The sequence below is a fragment of the Ctenopharyngodon idella genome, chromosome 18 (assembly GCF_019924925.1).
Source record: "Ctenopharyngodon idella isolate HZGC_01 chromosome 18, HZGC01, whole genome shotgun sequence".
NCBI lineage: Eukaryota > Metazoa > Chordata > Actinopteri > Cypriniformes > Xenocyprididae > Ctenopharyngodon > Ctenopharyngodon idella.
The window spans coordinates 141,696-154,899 of record NC_067237.1 but is presented as its reverse complement, the minus strand read 5'-3'; the positions used below and the strand labels follow the sequence as shown (position 1 = coordinate 154,899).

Here is a 13,204-nt window from a genome sequence, read left to right as displayed (position 1 = left end):
AGAAATCTGACCCCGACGTGATTTGAACACGCAACCTTCTGATCTGGAGTCAGACGCGCTACCGTTGCGCCACGAGGTCCACTGAGCAATGCTTTGCTGAGTTAATTTTTACAACTAGATTGTTTCCTGAACTGTAACAGCAAAGTAAATGTGGAAAGATCTCTGACCCCGACGTGATTTGAACACGCAACCTTCTGATCTGGAGTCAGACGCGCTACTGCTCCGCTACGAGGTCCTGGTTGTCCAATGTTTTGCTCAGCTAATTTTTTTCATGAACTGGAACAGCAGAGCAAATTTGGAAAGAAATCTGACCCCGACGTGATGTGAACACGCAACCTTCTGATCTGGAGTCAGACGCGCTACCGTTGCGCCACGAGGTCCCGGTTACCTCAATTTTAGCTCAGCTAATTTTTACAACTTGATTGTTTCCTGAACTGGAACAGCAGAATAAATGTGGAATGAAATCTGACCCTGAAGTGATTTGAACACGCAACCTTCTGATCTGGAGTCAGACGCGCTACCGTTGCGCCACGAGGCCCAGGGTGTCAAACAATTTGCTCAGCTAATTTTTACAACTAGATTGTTTAATGAACTCGAAGAACAGAGTAAGAGTGGAAAGAAATCTGACCCCGACGTGATTTGAACACGCAACCTTCTGATCTGGACTCAGACGCGCTACTGCTCCGCGACGAGGTCCTGGTTGTCCAATGTTTTGCTCAGCTAATTTTTACAACTAGATTGTGTCAAGAACTCGAACAGCAGAGTAAAAGTGTAAAAAAAAAAAAATCTTACCCCAGCGTGATTTGAACACGCAACCTTCTGATCTGATTGATTCATGAACTCGAACAGCAGAGTAAGAGTGGAAAGAAATATGACCCCGACGTGATTTGAACACGCAACCTTTTGATCTGGAGTCTAACGCTCTATGAGGTCCTGGTTATTTCATATTTTGCTCAGCTAATTTTTACAACTTGATTGTTTCCTGAACTGGAACAGCAGAATAAATGTGGAAAGAAATCTGACCCCGACGTGATTTGAACACGCAACCTTCTGATCTGGACTCAGACGCGCTACTGCTCCGCGACGAGGTCCTGGTTGTCCAATGTTTTGCTCAGCTAATTTTTACAACTAGATTGTGTCAAGAACTCGAACAGCAGAGTAAAAGTGTAAAAAAAAAAAAATCTTACCCCAGCGTGATTTGAACACGCAACCTTCTGATCTGATTGATTCATGAACTCGAACAGCAGAGTAAGAGTGGAAAGAAATATGACCCCGACGTGATTTGAACACGCAACCTTCTGATCTGGAGTCAGACGCGCTACCGTTGCGCCACGAGGTCCACTGAGCAATGTTTTGCTGAGTTAATTTTTACAACTAGATTGTTTCCTGAACTGTAACAGCAAAGTAAATGTGGAAAGATCTCTGACCCCGACGTGATTTGAACACGCAACCTTCTGATCTGGAGTCAGACGCGCTACTGCTCCGCTACGAGGTCCTGGTTGTCCAATGTTTTGCTCAGCTAATTTTTTTCATGAACTGGAACAGCAGAGCAAATTTGGAAAGAAATCTGACCCCGACGTGATGTGAACACGCAACCTTCTGATCTGGAGTCAGACGCGCTACCGTTGCGCCACGAGGTCCCGGTTACCTCAATTTTAGCTCAGCTAATTTTTACAACTAGATTGTTTCATGAACTTGAACAGCAGAGTAAATGTGGAAAGAAATCTGACCCCAACGTGATTTGAACACGCAACCTTCTGATCTGGAGTCAGACGCGCTACCGTTGCGCCACGAGGTCCTGGTTGTCCAATATTTTGCTCAGCTAATTTTTATAACTTTTTTTTTTCATGAACTGGAACAGCAGAGCAAATGTGGAAAGAAATCTGACCCCGACGTGATTTGAACACGCAACCTTCTGATCTGGAGTCAGACGCGCTACCGTTGCGCCACGAGGTCCACTGAGCAATGCTTTGCTCAGTTAATTTTTACAACTTGATTGTTTCCTGAACTGGAACAGCAAAGCAAATGTGGAAAGATCTCTGACCCCGACGTGATTTGAACACGCAACCTTCTGATCTGATTGTTTCATGAACTCGAACAGAACTCGTAAACGTAGAAAGAAATCTGACCCGGATATGATTTGATCACACAACCTTCTGATCTGGAGTTACTGCTCTGCAACGAGGTCCTGTTTATCTCATATTTAACTCAGCTAATTTTTATAATTAGATTGGTTCCTGAACTGGAACAGCAGAGTAAATGTGAAAAGAAATCTGACCCCGACGTGATTTGAACACGCAACCTTCTGATCTGGAGTCAGCCGCGCTACCGTTGCGCCACGATGTCCTGGTTATCTCACGTTTAGCTCAGCTAATTTTTACAACTTGATTGTTTCATGAACTTGAACAGCAGAGTAAATGTGAAAAGAAATCTGACCCCGACGTGATTTGAACACGCAACCTTCTGATCTGGAGTCAGACGCGCTACCGTTGCGCCACGAGGTCCTGGTTATTTCATTTTTAGCTCAGCTAATTTTTACAACTTGATTGTTTCATGAACTTGAAAAGAAGAGGAAAGTGGAAAGAACTCTGACACCGGCGTGATTTGAACACGCAACCTTCTGATCTGGAGTCAGACGCGCTACCGTTGCGCCACGATGTCCTGGTTTTCTTACGTTTAGCTCAGCTAATTTTTACAACTTGATTGTTTCATGAACTTGAACAGCAGAGTAAATGTGGAAAGAAATCTGACCCGGACGTGATTTGAACATGCAACCTTCTGATCTGGAGTCAGACGCGCTACCGTTGCGCCACGAGGTCCTGGTTGTCCAATGTTTTGCTCAGCTAATTTTTATAACTTTTTTTTTTCATGAACTGGAACAGCAGAGCAAATGTGGAAAGAAATCTGACCCCGACGTGATTTGAACACGCAACCTTCTGATCTGGAGTCAGACGCGCTACCGTTGCGCCACGAGGTCCACTGAGCAATGTTTTGCTCAGTTAATTTTTATAATTAGATTGGTTCCTGAACTGGAACAGCAGAGTAAATGTGAAAAGAAATCTGACCCTGACGTGATTTGAACACGCAACCTTCTGATCTGGAGTCAGACGCGCTACCGTTGCGCCACGAGGCCCAGGGTGTCAAACAATTTGCTCAGCTAATTTTTACAACTTGATTGTTTCCTGAACTGGAACAGCAAAGCAAATGTGGAAAGATCTCTGACCCCGACGTGATTTGAACACGCAACCTTTTGATCTGGAGTTACTGCTCTGCAACGAGGTCCTGGTTACCTCATATTTTGCTCAGCTAATTTTTACAACTTAATTGTTTCCTGAAATTGAACAGCAGAGTAAATGTGATAAGAAATCTGACCCCGACGTGACTTGAACACGCAACCTTCTGATCTGGACTCAGACGCGCTCTCGACGAGGTCCTGGTTGTCTAATGTTTTGCTCAGCTAATTTTTACAACTAGATTGTGTCAAGAACTCGAACAGCAGAGTAAAAGTGTAAAAAAAAAAAAAACCCTTACCCCGGCATGATTTGAACACGCAACCTTCTGATCTGATTGTTTCATGAATGTTTTGCTCAGCTAATTTTTACAACTAGATTGTTTCCTGAACTGGCAACAGCAAAGTAAATGTGGAAAGATCTCTGACCCCGACGTGATTTGAACACGCAACCTTCTGATCTGGAGTCAGACGCGCTACCGTTGCGCCACGAGGTCCCGGTTGTCCAATGTTTTGCTCAGTTAATTTTTACAACTAGATTGTTTCCTGAACTGGAACAGCAAAGTAAATGTGGAAAGAACTCTGACCCCGATGTGATTTGAACATGCAACCTTCTGATCTGATTGTTTCATGAACTCGAACAGCAGAGTAAATGTGAAAAAAAATCTGACCCCGACGTGATTTGAACACGCAACCTTTTGATCTGGAGTCTAACGCTATATGAGGTCCTGGTTATTTCATATTTTGCTCAGCTAATTTTTACAACTTGATTGTTTCCTGAACTGGAACAGCAGAATAAATGTGGAAAGAAATCTGACCCCGACGTGATTTGAACACGCAACCTTCTGATCTGGACTCAGACGCGCTACTGCTCCGCGACGAGGTCCTGGTTGTCCAATGTTTTGCTCAGCTAATTTTTACAACTAGATTGTGTCAAGAACTCGAACAGCAGAGTAAAAGTGTAAAAAAAAAAAATCTTACCCCAGTGTGATTTGAACACGCAACCTTCTGATCTGATTGATTCATGAACTCGAACAGCAGAGTAAGAGTGGAAAGAAATCTGACCCCGACGTGATTTGAACACGCAACCTTCTGATCTGGAGTCAGACGCGCTACCGTTGCGCCACGAGGTCCACTGAGCAATGTTTTGCTCAGTTAATTTTTACAACTAGATTGTTTCCTGAACTGTAACAGCAAAGTAAATGTGGAAAGATCTCTGACCCCGACGAGATTTGAACACGCAACCTTCTGATCTGGAGTCAGACGCGCTACTGCTCCGCAACGAGGTCCTGGTTGTCCAATGTTTTGCTCAGCTAATTTTTACAACTTATTTTTTTCATGAACTGGAACAGCAGAGCAAATTTGGAAAGAAATCTGACCCCGACGTGATGTGAACACGCAACCTTCTGATCTGGAGTCAGACGCGCTACCGTTGCGCCACGAGGTCCCGGTTACCTCAATTTTAGCTCAGCTAATTTTTACAACTTGATTGTTTCCTGAACTGGAACAGCAGAATAAATGTGGAATGAAATCTGACCCTGAAGTGATTTGAACACGCAACCTTCTGATCTGGAGTCAGATGCGCTACCGCCACAAGGTCCTGGTTATCTCATGCTTTGCTCAGCTAATTTTTACAACTACATTGGTTCCTGAACTGGAACAGCAGAGTAAATGTGAAAAGAAATCTGACCCCGACGTGATTTGAACACGCAACCTTCTGATCTGGAGTCAGACGCGCTACCGTTGCGCCACGAGGCCCAGGGTGTCAAACAATTTGCTCAGCTAATTTTTACAACTAGATTGTTTCATGAACTCGAAGAACAGAGTAAGAGTGGAAAGAAATCTGACCCCGACGTGATTTGAACACGCAACCTTCTGATCTGATTGATTCATGAACTCGAACAGCAGAGTAAGAGTGGAAAGAAATCTGACCCCGACGTGATTTGATCACACAACCTTCTGATCTGGAGTTACTGCTCTGCAACGAGGTCCTGTTTATCTCATTTTTAACTCAGCTAATTTTTATAATTAGATTGGTTCCTGAACTGGAACAGCAGAGTAAATGTGAAAAGAAATCTGACCCCGACGTGATTTGAATACGCAACCTTCTGATCTGGAGTCAGACGCGCTACCGTTGCGCCACGATGTCCTGGTTATCTCACGTTTAGCTCAGCTAATTTTTACAACTTGATTGTTTCATGAACTTGAACAGCAGAGTAAATGTGAAAAGAAATCTGACCCCGACGTGATTTGAACACGCAACCTTCTGATCTGGAGTCAGACGCGCTACCGTTGCGCCACGAGGTCCTGGTTATTTCATTTTTAGCTCAGCTAATTTTTACAACTTGATTGTTTCATGAACTTGAAAAGAAGAGGAAAGTGGAAAGAACTCTGACACCGGCGTGATTTGAACACGCAACCTTCTGATCTGGAGTCAGACGCGCTACCGTTGCGCCACGATGTCCTGGTTTTCTTACGTTTAGCTCAGCTAATTTTTACAACTTGATTGTTTCATGAACTTGAACAGCAGAGTAAATGTGATAAGAAATCTGACCCCGACGTGATTTGAACACGCAACCTTCTGATCTGGAGTCAGACGCGCTAATGCTCTGCAACGAGGTCCTGGTTATCTCACATTTAGCTCAGCTAATTTTTACAACTTGATTGTTTCATGAACTTGAACAGCAGAGTAAATGTGGAAAGAAATCTGACCCCGACGTGATTTGAACATGCAACCTTCTGATCTGGAGTCAGACGCGCTACCGTTGCGCCACGAGGTCCTGGTTACCTCAATTTTAGCTCAGCTAATTTTTACAACTTGATTGTTTCCTGAACTGGAACAGCAAAGTAAATGTGGAAAGATCTCTGACCCCGACGTGATTTGAACACGCAACCTTTTGATCTGGAGTCTAACGCTCTATGAGGTCCTGGTTATTTCATATTTTGCTCAGCTAATTTTTACAACTTGATTGTTTCCTGAACTGGAACAGCAGAATAAATGTGGAATGAAATCTGACCCTGAAGTGATTTGAACACGCAACCTTCTGATCTGGAGTCAGACGCGCTACCGCCACAAGGTCCTGGTTATCTCATGCTTTGCTCAGCTAATTTTTACAACTACATTGGTTCCTGAACTGGAACAGCAGAGTAAATGTGAAAAGAAATCTGACCCCGACGTGATTTGAACACGCAACCTTCTGATCTGGAGTCAGACGCGCTACCGTTGCGCCACGAGGCCCAGGGTGTCAACAATTTGCTCAGCTAATTTTTACAACTAGATTGTTTCATGAACTCGAAGAACAGAGTAAGAGTGGAAAGAAATCTGACCCCGACGTGATTTCAACACGCAACCTTCTGATCTGATTGATTCATGAACTCGAACAGCAGAGTAAGAGTGGAAAGAAATCTGACCCCGACGTGATTTGATCACACAACCTTCTGATCTGGAGTCAGACGCGCTACCGTTGCGCCACGAGGTCCTGGTTACCTCAATTTTAGCTCAGCTAATTTTTACAACTTGATTGTTTCCTGAACTCGAACAGAACTCGTAAACGTAGAAAGAAATCTGACCCCGATGTGATTTGAACACGCAACCTTCTGATCGGGAGTCAGACACGCTAATGCTCTGCAACGAGGTCCTGGTTATCTCACATTTTGCTCAGCTCATTTTTACAACTAGATCGTTTCCTGAACTGGAACAGCAAAGTAAATGTGAAAAGAAATCTGTTTCATATTTTGCACAGCTAATTTTTACACCTACATTGTTTCATGAACTAGAACAACAGAGTAAGAGTGGAAAGAAATCTGACCCCGACGTGATTTGAACACGCAACCTTCTGATCTGGAGTCAGACGCGCTACCGTTGCGCCACGAGGTCCTGGTTACCTCAATTTTAGCTCAGCTAATTTTTACAACTTGATTGTTTCCTGAACTCGAACAGAACTCGTAAACGTAGAAAGAAATCTGACCCCGATGTGATTTGAACACGCAACCTTCTGATCGGGAGTCAGACACGCTAATGCTCTGCAACGAGGTCCTGGTTATCTCACATTTTGCTCAGCTCATTTTTACAACTAGATCGTTTCCTGAACTGGAACAGCAAAGTAAATGTGAAAAGAAATCTGTTTCATATTTTGCACAGCTAATTTTTACACCTACATTGTTTCATGAACTAGAACAACAGAGTAAGAGTGGAAAGAAATCTGACCCCGACGTGATTTGAACACGCAACCTTCTGATCTGGAGTTACTGCTCTGCAACGAGGTCCTGGTTACCTCATATTTTGCTCAGCTAATTTTTACAACTTAATTGTTTCCTGAACTTGAACAGCAGAGTAAATGTGATAAGAAATCTGACCCCGACGTGACTTGAACACGCAACCTTCTGATCTGGACTCAGATGCGCTCTCGACGAGGTCCTGGTTGTCTAATGTTTTGCTCAGCTAATTTTTACAACTAGATTGTGTCAAGAACTCGAAGAGCAGAGTAAAAGTGTAAAAAAAAAAAAAAAAACCTTGCCCCGGCATGATTTGAACACGCAACCTTCTGATCTGATTGTTTCATGAATGTTTTGCTCAGCTAATTTTTACAACTTTTTTTTTTCATGAACTGGAACAGCAGAGCAAATGTGGAAAGAAATCTGACCCCGACGTGATTTGAACACGCAACCTTCTGATCTGGAGTCAGACGCGCTACCGTTGCGCCACGAGGTCCCGGTTGTCCAATGTTTTGCTCAGTTAATTTTTACAACTAGATTGTTTCCTGAACTGGAACAGCAAAGTAAATGTGGAAAGAACTCTGACCCCGATGTGATTTGAACATGCAACCTTCTGATCTGATTGTTTCATGAACTCGAACAGCAGAGTAAATGTGAAAAGAAATCTGACCCCGACGTGATTTGAACACGCAACCTTTTGATCTGGAGTCTAACGCTCTATGAGGTCCTGGTTATTTCATATTTTGCTCAGCTAATTTTTACAACTTGATTGTTTCCTGAACTGGAACAGCAGAATAAATGTGGAAAGAAATCTGACCCCGACGTGATTTGAACACGCAACCTTCTGATCTGGACTCAGACGCGCTACTGCTCCGCGACGAGGTCCTGGTTGTCCAATGTTTTGCTCAGCTAATTTTTACAACTAGATTGTGTCAAGAACTCGAACAGCAGAGTAAAAGTGTAAAAAAAAAAAATCTTACCCCAGCGTGATTTGAACACGCAACCTTCTGATCTGATTGATTCATGAACTCGAACAGCAGAGTAAGAGTGGAAAGAAATCTGACCCCGACGTGATTTGAACACGCAACCTTCTGATCTGGAGTCAGACGCGCTACCGTTGCGCCACGAGGTCCCGGTTACCTCAATTTTAGCTCAGCTAATTTTTACAACTAGATTGTTTCCTGAACTGGAACAGCAGAATAAATGTGGAATGAAATCTGACCCTGAAGTGATTTGAACACGCAACCTTCTGATCTGGAGTCAGACGCGCTACCGTTGCGCCACGAGGTCCCGGTTGTCCAATGCTTTGCTCAGTTAATTTTTACAACTAGATTGTTTCCTGAACTGGAACAGCAAAGTAAATGTGGAAAGAACTCTGACCCCGATGTGATTTGAACATGCAACCTTCTGATCTGATTGTTTCATGAACTCGAACAGCAGAGTAAATGTGAAAAGAAATCTGACCCCGACGTGATTTGAACACGCAACCTTTTGATCTGGAGTCTAACGCTCTATGAGGTCCTGGTTATTTCATATTTTGCTCAGCTAATTTTTACAACTTGATTGTTTCCTGAACTGGAACAGCAGAATAAACGTGGAATGAAATCTGACCCTGAAGTGATTTGAACACGCAACCTTCTGATCTGGAGTCAGACGCGCTACCGCCACAAGGTCCTGGTTATCTCATGCTTTGCTCAGCTAATTTTTACAACTACATTGGTTCCTGAACTGGAACAGCAGAGTAAATGTGAAAAGAAATCTGACCCCGACGTGATTTGAACACGCAACCTTCTGATCTGGAGTCAGACGCGCTACCGTTGCGCCACGAGGCCCAGGGTGTCAAACAATTTGCTCAGCTAATTTTTACAACTAGATTGTTTCATGAACTCGAAGAACAGAGTAAGAGTGGAAAGAAATCTGACCCCGACGTGATTTGAACACGCAACCTTCTGATCTGATTGATTCATGAACTCGAACAGCAGAGTAAGAGTGGAAAGAAATCTGACCCCGACGTGATTTGATCACACAACCTTCTGATCTGGAGTTACTGCTCTGCAACGAGGTCCTGTTTATCTCATATTTAACTCAGCTAATTTTTATAATTAGATTGGTTCCTGAACTGGAACAGCAGAGTAAATGTGAAAAGAAATCTGACCCCCAACATGATTTGAACACGCAACCTTCTGATCTGGAGTCAGCAGCGCTACCGTTGCGCCACGATGTCCTGGTTATCTCACGTTTAGCTCAGCTAATTTTTACAACTTGATTGTTTCATGAACTTGAACAGCAGAGTAAATGTGAAAAGAAATCTGACCCCGACGTGATTTGAACACGCAACCTTCTGATCTGGAGTCAGACGCGCTACCGTTGCGCCACGAGGTCCTGGTTATTTCATTTTTAGCTCAGCTAATTTTTACAACTTGATTGTTTCATGAACTTGAAAAGAAGAGGAAAGTGGAAAGAACTCTGACACCGGCGTGATTTGAACACGCAACCTTCTGATCTGGAGTCAGACGCGCTAATGCTCTGCAACGAGGTCCTGGTTATCTCACATTTAGCTCAGCTAATTTTTACAACTTGATTGTTTCATGAACTTGAACAGCAGAGTAAATGTGGAAAGAAATCTGACCCCGACGTGATTTGAACACGCAACCTTCTGATCTGGAGTCAGACGCGCTACCGTTGCGCCACGAGGTCCTGGCTACCTCAATTTTAGCTCAGCTAATTTTTACAACTTGATTGTTTCCTGAACTGGAACAGCAAAGTAAATGTGGAAAGATCTCTGACCCCGACGTGATTTGAACACGCAACCTTCTGATCTGGAGTCAGACGCGCTACCGTTGCGCCACGAGGTCCTGGTTACCTCAATTTTAGCTCAGCTAATTTTTACAACTTGATTGTTTCCTGAACTCGAACAGAACTCGTAAACGTAGAAAGAAATCTGACCCCGATGTGATTTGAACACGCAACCTTCTGATCGGGAGTCAGACACGCTAATGCTCTGCAACGAGGTCCTGGTTATCTCACATTTTGCTCAGCTCATTTTTACAACAAGATCGTTTCCTGAACTGGAACAGCAAAGTAAATGTGAAAAGAAATCTGTTTCATATTTTGCACAGCTAATTTTTACACCTACATTGTTTCATGAACTCGAACAACAGAGTAAGAGTGGAAAGAAATCTGACCCCGACGTGATTTGAACACGCAACCTTCTGATCTGGAGTTACTGCTCTGCAACGAGGTCCTGGTTACCTCATATTTTGCTCAGCTAATTTTTACAACTTAATTGTTTCCTGAACTTGAACAGCAGAGTAAATGTGATAAGAAATCTGACCCCGACGTGACTTGAACACGCAACCTTCTGATCTGGACTCAGACGCGCTCTCGACGAGGTCCTGGTTGTCTAATGTTTTGCTCAGCTAATTTTTGCAACTAGATTGTGTCAAGAACTCGAAGAGCAGAGTAAAAGTGTAAAAAAAAAAAAAAAAACCTTACCCCGGCATGATTTGAACACGCAACCTTCTGATCTGATTGTTTCATGAATGTTTTGCTCAGCTAATTTTTACAACTTTTTTTTTTCATGAACTGGAACAGCAGAGCAAATGTGGAAAGAAATCTGACCCCGACGTGATTTGAACACGCAACCTTCTGATCTGGAGTCAGACGCGCTACCGTTGCGCCACGAGATCCCGGTTGTCCAATGTTTTGCTCAGTTAATTTTTACAACTAGATTGTTTCCTGAACTGGAACAGCAAAGTAAATGTGGAAAGATCTCTGACCCCGACGTGATTTGAACACGCAACCTTCTGATCTGGAGTCAGACGCGCTACCGTTGCGCCACGAGGTCCCGGTTGTCCAATGTTTTGCTCAGTTAATTTTTACAACTAGATTGTTTCCTGAACTGGAACAGCAAAGTAAATGGACATCTGGAGTCAGACGCGCTACTGTTGCGCCACGAGGCCCAGGGTGTCAAATGATTTGCTCTGCTAATTTTTACAACTAGATTGTTTCATGAACTCGAAGAACAGAGTAAGAGTGGAAAGAACTCTGACCCCGATGTGATTTGAACATGCAACCTTCTGATCTGATTGTTTCATGAACTCGAACAGCAGAGTAAATGTGAAAAGAAATCTGACCCCGACGTGATTTGAACACGCAACCTTTTGATCTGGAGTCTAACGCTCTATGAGGTCCTGGTTATTTCATATTTTGCTCAGCTAATTTTTACAACTAGATTGTGTCCAGAACTCGAACAACAGAGTAAAAGTGTAAAAAAAATCTTACCCCAACGTGACTTGAACACGCAACCTTCTGAATTTGATTGTTTCATGAACTCGAACAGTAGAGTAAAAGTGGAAAGAACTCTGACCCCAACGTGATTTGAACATACAACCTTCTCATCTGGAGACTGACGCGCTATGAGGTCCTGGTTATCTCATATTTTGCTCAGCTAATTTTTACAACTTAATTGTTTCCTGAACTTGAACAGCAGAGTAAATGTGAAAAGAAACCCGACCCCGATGTGATTTGAACACGCAACCTTCTGATCGGGAGTCAGACACGCTAATGCTCTGCAACGAGGTCCAGGTAATCTCACATTTTGCTCAGCTAATTTTTACAACTAGACTGTTTCCTGAACTGGAACAGCAGAGTAAATGTGAAAAGAAATCTGTTTGATATTTTGCTCAGCTAATTTTTACACCTACATTGTTTCATAAACTCGAACAACAGAGTAAGAGTGGAAAGAAATCTGACCCCGACGTGATTTGAACACGCAATGATTTGAACAGCTAATTTTTACAACTAGATTGTTTCCTGAACTGGAACAGCAGAGTAAATGTGAAAAGAAACCTGACGCTGACGTGATTTGAACACGCAACCTTCAGATCTGGAGTCAGACGCGCTACCGTTGCACCACGAGGCCTGGGGTGTCAAATGTTTTGCTCAGCTAATTTTTACAACTACATTGTTTCATGAACTCGAAGAACAGAGTAAGAGTGGAAAGAAATCTGACCCTTCTGAGCTGGAGTCAGACGCGCTACCGTTGCACCACAAGGCCCTGTGCAGATGTTCCGTTGCTGAACTTGTTGTAGGGTCTAGCTATAAGGATTCCTGATTTTCACAAAAGTCTTTCATACAAAGAAGGGGGTGTTTAACCCCGATGTGATTTGAACATACAACCTTCAGATCTGTACTCAGATGTGCTACTGTTGCACCACAAGGTCCTGGTTATCTCATATTTTGAGTCGTAAGTATTCCTGATTTTCACGAAAGCTTTGCACACAAAGAGAGTATTTGACCTCGACGTGATTTGAACACACAACCTTCTGACATGATTGTCCATGATTGTTTCTCTCCATCTTTGAATTCTGCTTTGAGCCATGTCTTTTTGAATTATTCTAAATTATTCCAAAAGTATATTGTTATCCCTTGTTATGTGTTATTTCTGAAAAGGGATAGGCTTCAATAAAAGGGTTATCAGGGCATTTTTCAATCATATGAGTAAATGCTAAATATATCTCTGAAATTAATTAATCCTTAAGTATTTTAATTATTGGATACAGATATAAAATATGAGTATACATTTTGTACTGAGCCCAACAATTTCTTACTGTGGGCCTGAGAAATGAATCATGCATAATAACACAAAGTAAGGTTAGAAGTTGACTCTAACAATGCTAAACACAGTTAAAGAAACCGATTTAACACCTGACTAGAAAGTCCTTATTCAATTCTGTCCGTTCAGTAAATACTCCAACT

At 42.9% G+C, this 13,204-nt stretch overlaps 1 long non-coding RNA gene and 33 other non-coding genes across 34 annotated transcripts; 1 reads left to right on the top strand and 33 right to left on the bottom strand.

Moving 5' to 3' along the window:
• Positions 1-7: 7 nt before the first annotated feature.
• trnaw-cca (transfer RNA tryptophan (anticodon CCA)) lies at positions 8-79 on the bottom strand. Its single transcript has one exon. It is a non-coding gene; the product is annotated as a tRNA-Trp (tRNA).
• Positions 80-163: 84 nt separating this feature from the next.
• Positions 164-235, bottom strand: trnaw-cca (transfer RNA tryptophan (anticodon CCA)). Its single transcript has one exon. It is a non-coding gene; the product is annotated as a tRNA-Trp (tRNA).
• A 73-nt stretch (positions 236-308) lies between these two features.
• trnaw-cca (transfer RNA tryptophan (anticodon CCA)) lies at positions 309-380 on the bottom strand. Its single transcript has one exon. It is a non-coding gene; the product is annotated as a tRNA-Trp (tRNA).
• An 86-nt stretch (positions 381-466) lies between these two features.
• trnaw-cca (transfer RNA tryptophan (anticodon CCA)) lies at positions 467-538 on the bottom strand. The gene has a single exon. It is a non-coding gene; the product is annotated as a tRNA-Trp (tRNA).
• Positions 539-1,267: 729 nt separating this feature from the next.
• On the bottom strand, positions 1,268-1,339 carry trnaw-cca (transfer RNA tryptophan (anticodon CCA)). The gene has a single exon. It is a non-coding gene; the product is annotated as a tRNA-Trp (tRNA).
• An 84-nt stretch (positions 1,340-1,423) lies between these two features.
• trnaw-cca (transfer RNA tryptophan (anticodon CCA)) lies at positions 1,424-1,495 on the bottom strand. Its single transcript has one exon. It is a non-coding gene; the product is annotated as a tRNA-Trp (tRNA).
• A 73-nt stretch (positions 1,496-1,568) lies between these two features.
• Positions 1,569-1,640, bottom strand: trnaw-cca (transfer RNA tryptophan (anticodon CCA)). Its single transcript has one exon. It is a non-coding gene; the product is annotated as a tRNA-Trp (tRNA).
• An 86-nt stretch (positions 1,641-1,726) lies between these two features.
• trnaw-cca (transfer RNA tryptophan (anticodon CCA)) lies at positions 1,727-1,798 on the bottom strand. Its single transcript has one exon. It is a non-coding gene; the product is annotated as a tRNA-Trp (tRNA).
• Positions 1,799-1,884: 86 nt separating this feature from the next.
• Positions 1,885-1,956, bottom strand: trnaw-cca (transfer RNA tryptophan (anticodon CCA)). Its single transcript has one exon. It is a non-coding gene; the product is annotated as a tRNA-Trp (tRNA).
• Positions 1,957-2,432: 476 nt separating this feature from the next.
• Positions 2,433-2,504, bottom strand: trnaw-cca (transfer RNA tryptophan (anticodon CCA)). Its single transcript has one exon. It is a non-coding gene; the product is annotated as a tRNA-Trp (tRNA).
• Positions 2,505-2,589: 85 nt separating this feature from the next.
• On the bottom strand, positions 2,590-2,661 carry trnaw-cca (transfer RNA tryptophan (anticodon CCA)). The gene has a single exon. It is a non-coding gene; the product is annotated as a tRNA-Trp (tRNA).
• Positions 2,662-2,747: 86 nt separating this feature from the next.
• trnaw-cca (transfer RNA tryptophan (anticodon CCA)) lies at positions 2,748-2,819 on the bottom strand. Its single transcript has one exon. It is a non-coding gene; the product is annotated as a tRNA-Trp (tRNA).
• An 86-nt stretch (positions 2,820-2,905) lies between these two features.
• trnaw-cca (transfer RNA tryptophan (anticodon CCA)) lies at positions 2,906-2,977 on the bottom strand. Its single transcript has one exon. It is a non-coding gene; the product is annotated as a tRNA-Trp (tRNA).
• An 84-nt stretch (positions 2,978-3,061) lies between these two features.
• Positions 3,062-3,133, bottom strand: trnaw-cca (transfer RNA tryptophan (anticodon CCA)). Its single transcript has one exon. It is a non-coding gene; the product is annotated as a tRNA-Trp (tRNA).
• Positions 3,134-3,201: 68 nt separating this feature from the next.
• Positions 3,202-7,740, top strand: LOC127499851 (uncharacterized). The gene is made up of 2 exons (XR_007926207.1): positions 3,202-3,430; positions 7,644-7,740. It is a non-coding gene; the product is annotated as an uncharacterized LOC127499851 (long non-coding RNA).
• trnaw-cca (transfer RNA tryptophan (anticodon CCA)) lies at positions 3,655-3,726 on the bottom strand. The gene has a single exon. It is a non-coding gene; the product is annotated as a tRNA-Trp (tRNA).
• trnaw-cca (transfer RNA tryptophan (anticodon CCA)) lies at positions 4,291-4,362 on the bottom strand. The gene has a single exon. It is a non-coding gene; the product is annotated as a tRNA-Trp (tRNA).
• trnaw-cca (transfer RNA tryptophan (anticodon CCA)) lies at positions 4,605-4,676 on the bottom strand. The gene has a single exon. It is a non-coding gene; the product is annotated as a tRNA-Trp (tRNA).
• On the bottom strand, positions 4,916-4,987 carry trnaw-cca (transfer RNA tryptophan (anticodon CCA)). Its single transcript has one exon. It is a non-coding gene; the product is annotated as a tRNA-Trp (tRNA).
• trnaw-cca (transfer RNA tryptophan (anticodon CCA)) lies at positions 5,465-5,536 on the bottom strand. The gene has a single exon. It is a non-coding gene; the product is annotated as a tRNA-Trp (tRNA).
• trnaw-cca (transfer RNA tryptophan (anticodon CCA)) lies at positions 5,622-5,693 on the bottom strand. Its single transcript has one exon. It is a non-coding gene; the product is annotated as a tRNA-Trp (tRNA).
• trnaw-cca (transfer RNA tryptophan (anticodon CCA)) lies at positions 5,938-6,009 on the bottom strand. Its single transcript has one exon. It is a non-coding gene; the product is annotated as a tRNA-Trp (tRNA).
• On the bottom strand, positions 6,396-6,467 carry trnaw-cca (transfer RNA tryptophan (anticodon CCA)). Its single transcript has one exon. It is a non-coding gene; the product is annotated as a tRNA-Trp (tRNA).
• trnaw-cca (transfer RNA tryptophan (anticodon CCA)) lies at positions 6,637-6,708 on the bottom strand. Its single transcript has one exon. It is a non-coding gene; the product is annotated as a tRNA-Trp (tRNA).
• Positions 7,035-7,106, bottom strand: trnaw-cca (transfer RNA tryptophan (anticodon CCA)). The gene has a single exon. It is a non-coding gene; the product is annotated as a tRNA-Trp (tRNA).
• A 128-nt stretch (positions 7,741-7,868) lies between the features above and the next one.
• Positions 7,869-7,940, bottom strand: trnaw-cca (transfer RNA tryptophan (anticodon CCA)). The gene has a single exon. It is a non-coding gene; the product is annotated as a tRNA-Trp (tRNA).
• A 564-nt stretch (positions 7,941-8,504) lies between these two features.
• Positions 8,505-8,576, bottom strand: trnaw-cca (transfer RNA tryptophan (anticodon CCA)). The gene has a single exon. It is a non-coding gene; the product is annotated as a tRNA-Trp (tRNA).
• An 86-nt stretch (positions 8,577-8,662) lies between these two features.
• Positions 8,663-8,734, bottom strand: trnaw-cca (transfer RNA tryptophan (anticodon CCA)). The gene has a single exon. It is a non-coding gene; the product is annotated as a tRNA-Trp (tRNA).
• A 470-nt stretch (positions 8,735-9,204) lies between these two features.
• On the bottom strand, positions 9,205-9,276 carry trnaw-cca (transfer RNA tryptophan (anticodon CCA)). Its single transcript has one exon. It is a non-coding gene; the product is annotated as a tRNA-Trp (tRNA).
• A 478-nt stretch (positions 9,277-9,754) lies between these two features.
• trnaw-cca (transfer RNA tryptophan (anticodon CCA)) lies at positions 9,755-9,826 on the bottom strand. Its single transcript has one exon. It is a non-coding gene; the product is annotated as a tRNA-Trp (tRNA).
• Positions 9,827-10,069: 243 nt separating this feature from the next.
• trnaw-cca (transfer RNA tryptophan (anticodon CCA)) lies at positions 10,070-10,141 on the bottom strand. Its single transcript has one exon. It is a non-coding gene; the product is annotated as a tRNA-Trp (tRNA).
• Positions 10,142-10,227: 86 nt separating this feature from the next.
• On the bottom strand, positions 10,228-10,299 carry trnaw-cca (transfer RNA tryptophan (anticodon CCA)). Its single transcript has one exon. It is a non-coding gene; the product is annotated as a tRNA-Trp (tRNA).
• A 762-nt stretch (positions 10,300-11,061) lies between these two features.
• trnaw-cca (transfer RNA tryptophan (anticodon CCA)) lies at positions 11,062-11,133 on the bottom strand. Its single transcript has one exon. It is a non-coding gene; the product is annotated as a tRNA-Trp (tRNA).
• An 86-nt stretch (positions 11,134-11,219) lies between these two features.
• On the bottom strand, positions 11,220-11,291 carry trnaw-cca (transfer RNA tryptophan (anticodon CCA)). Its single transcript has one exon. It is a non-coding gene; the product is annotated as a tRNA-Trp (tRNA).
• Positions 11,292-13,204: the final 1,913 nt, after the last annotated feature.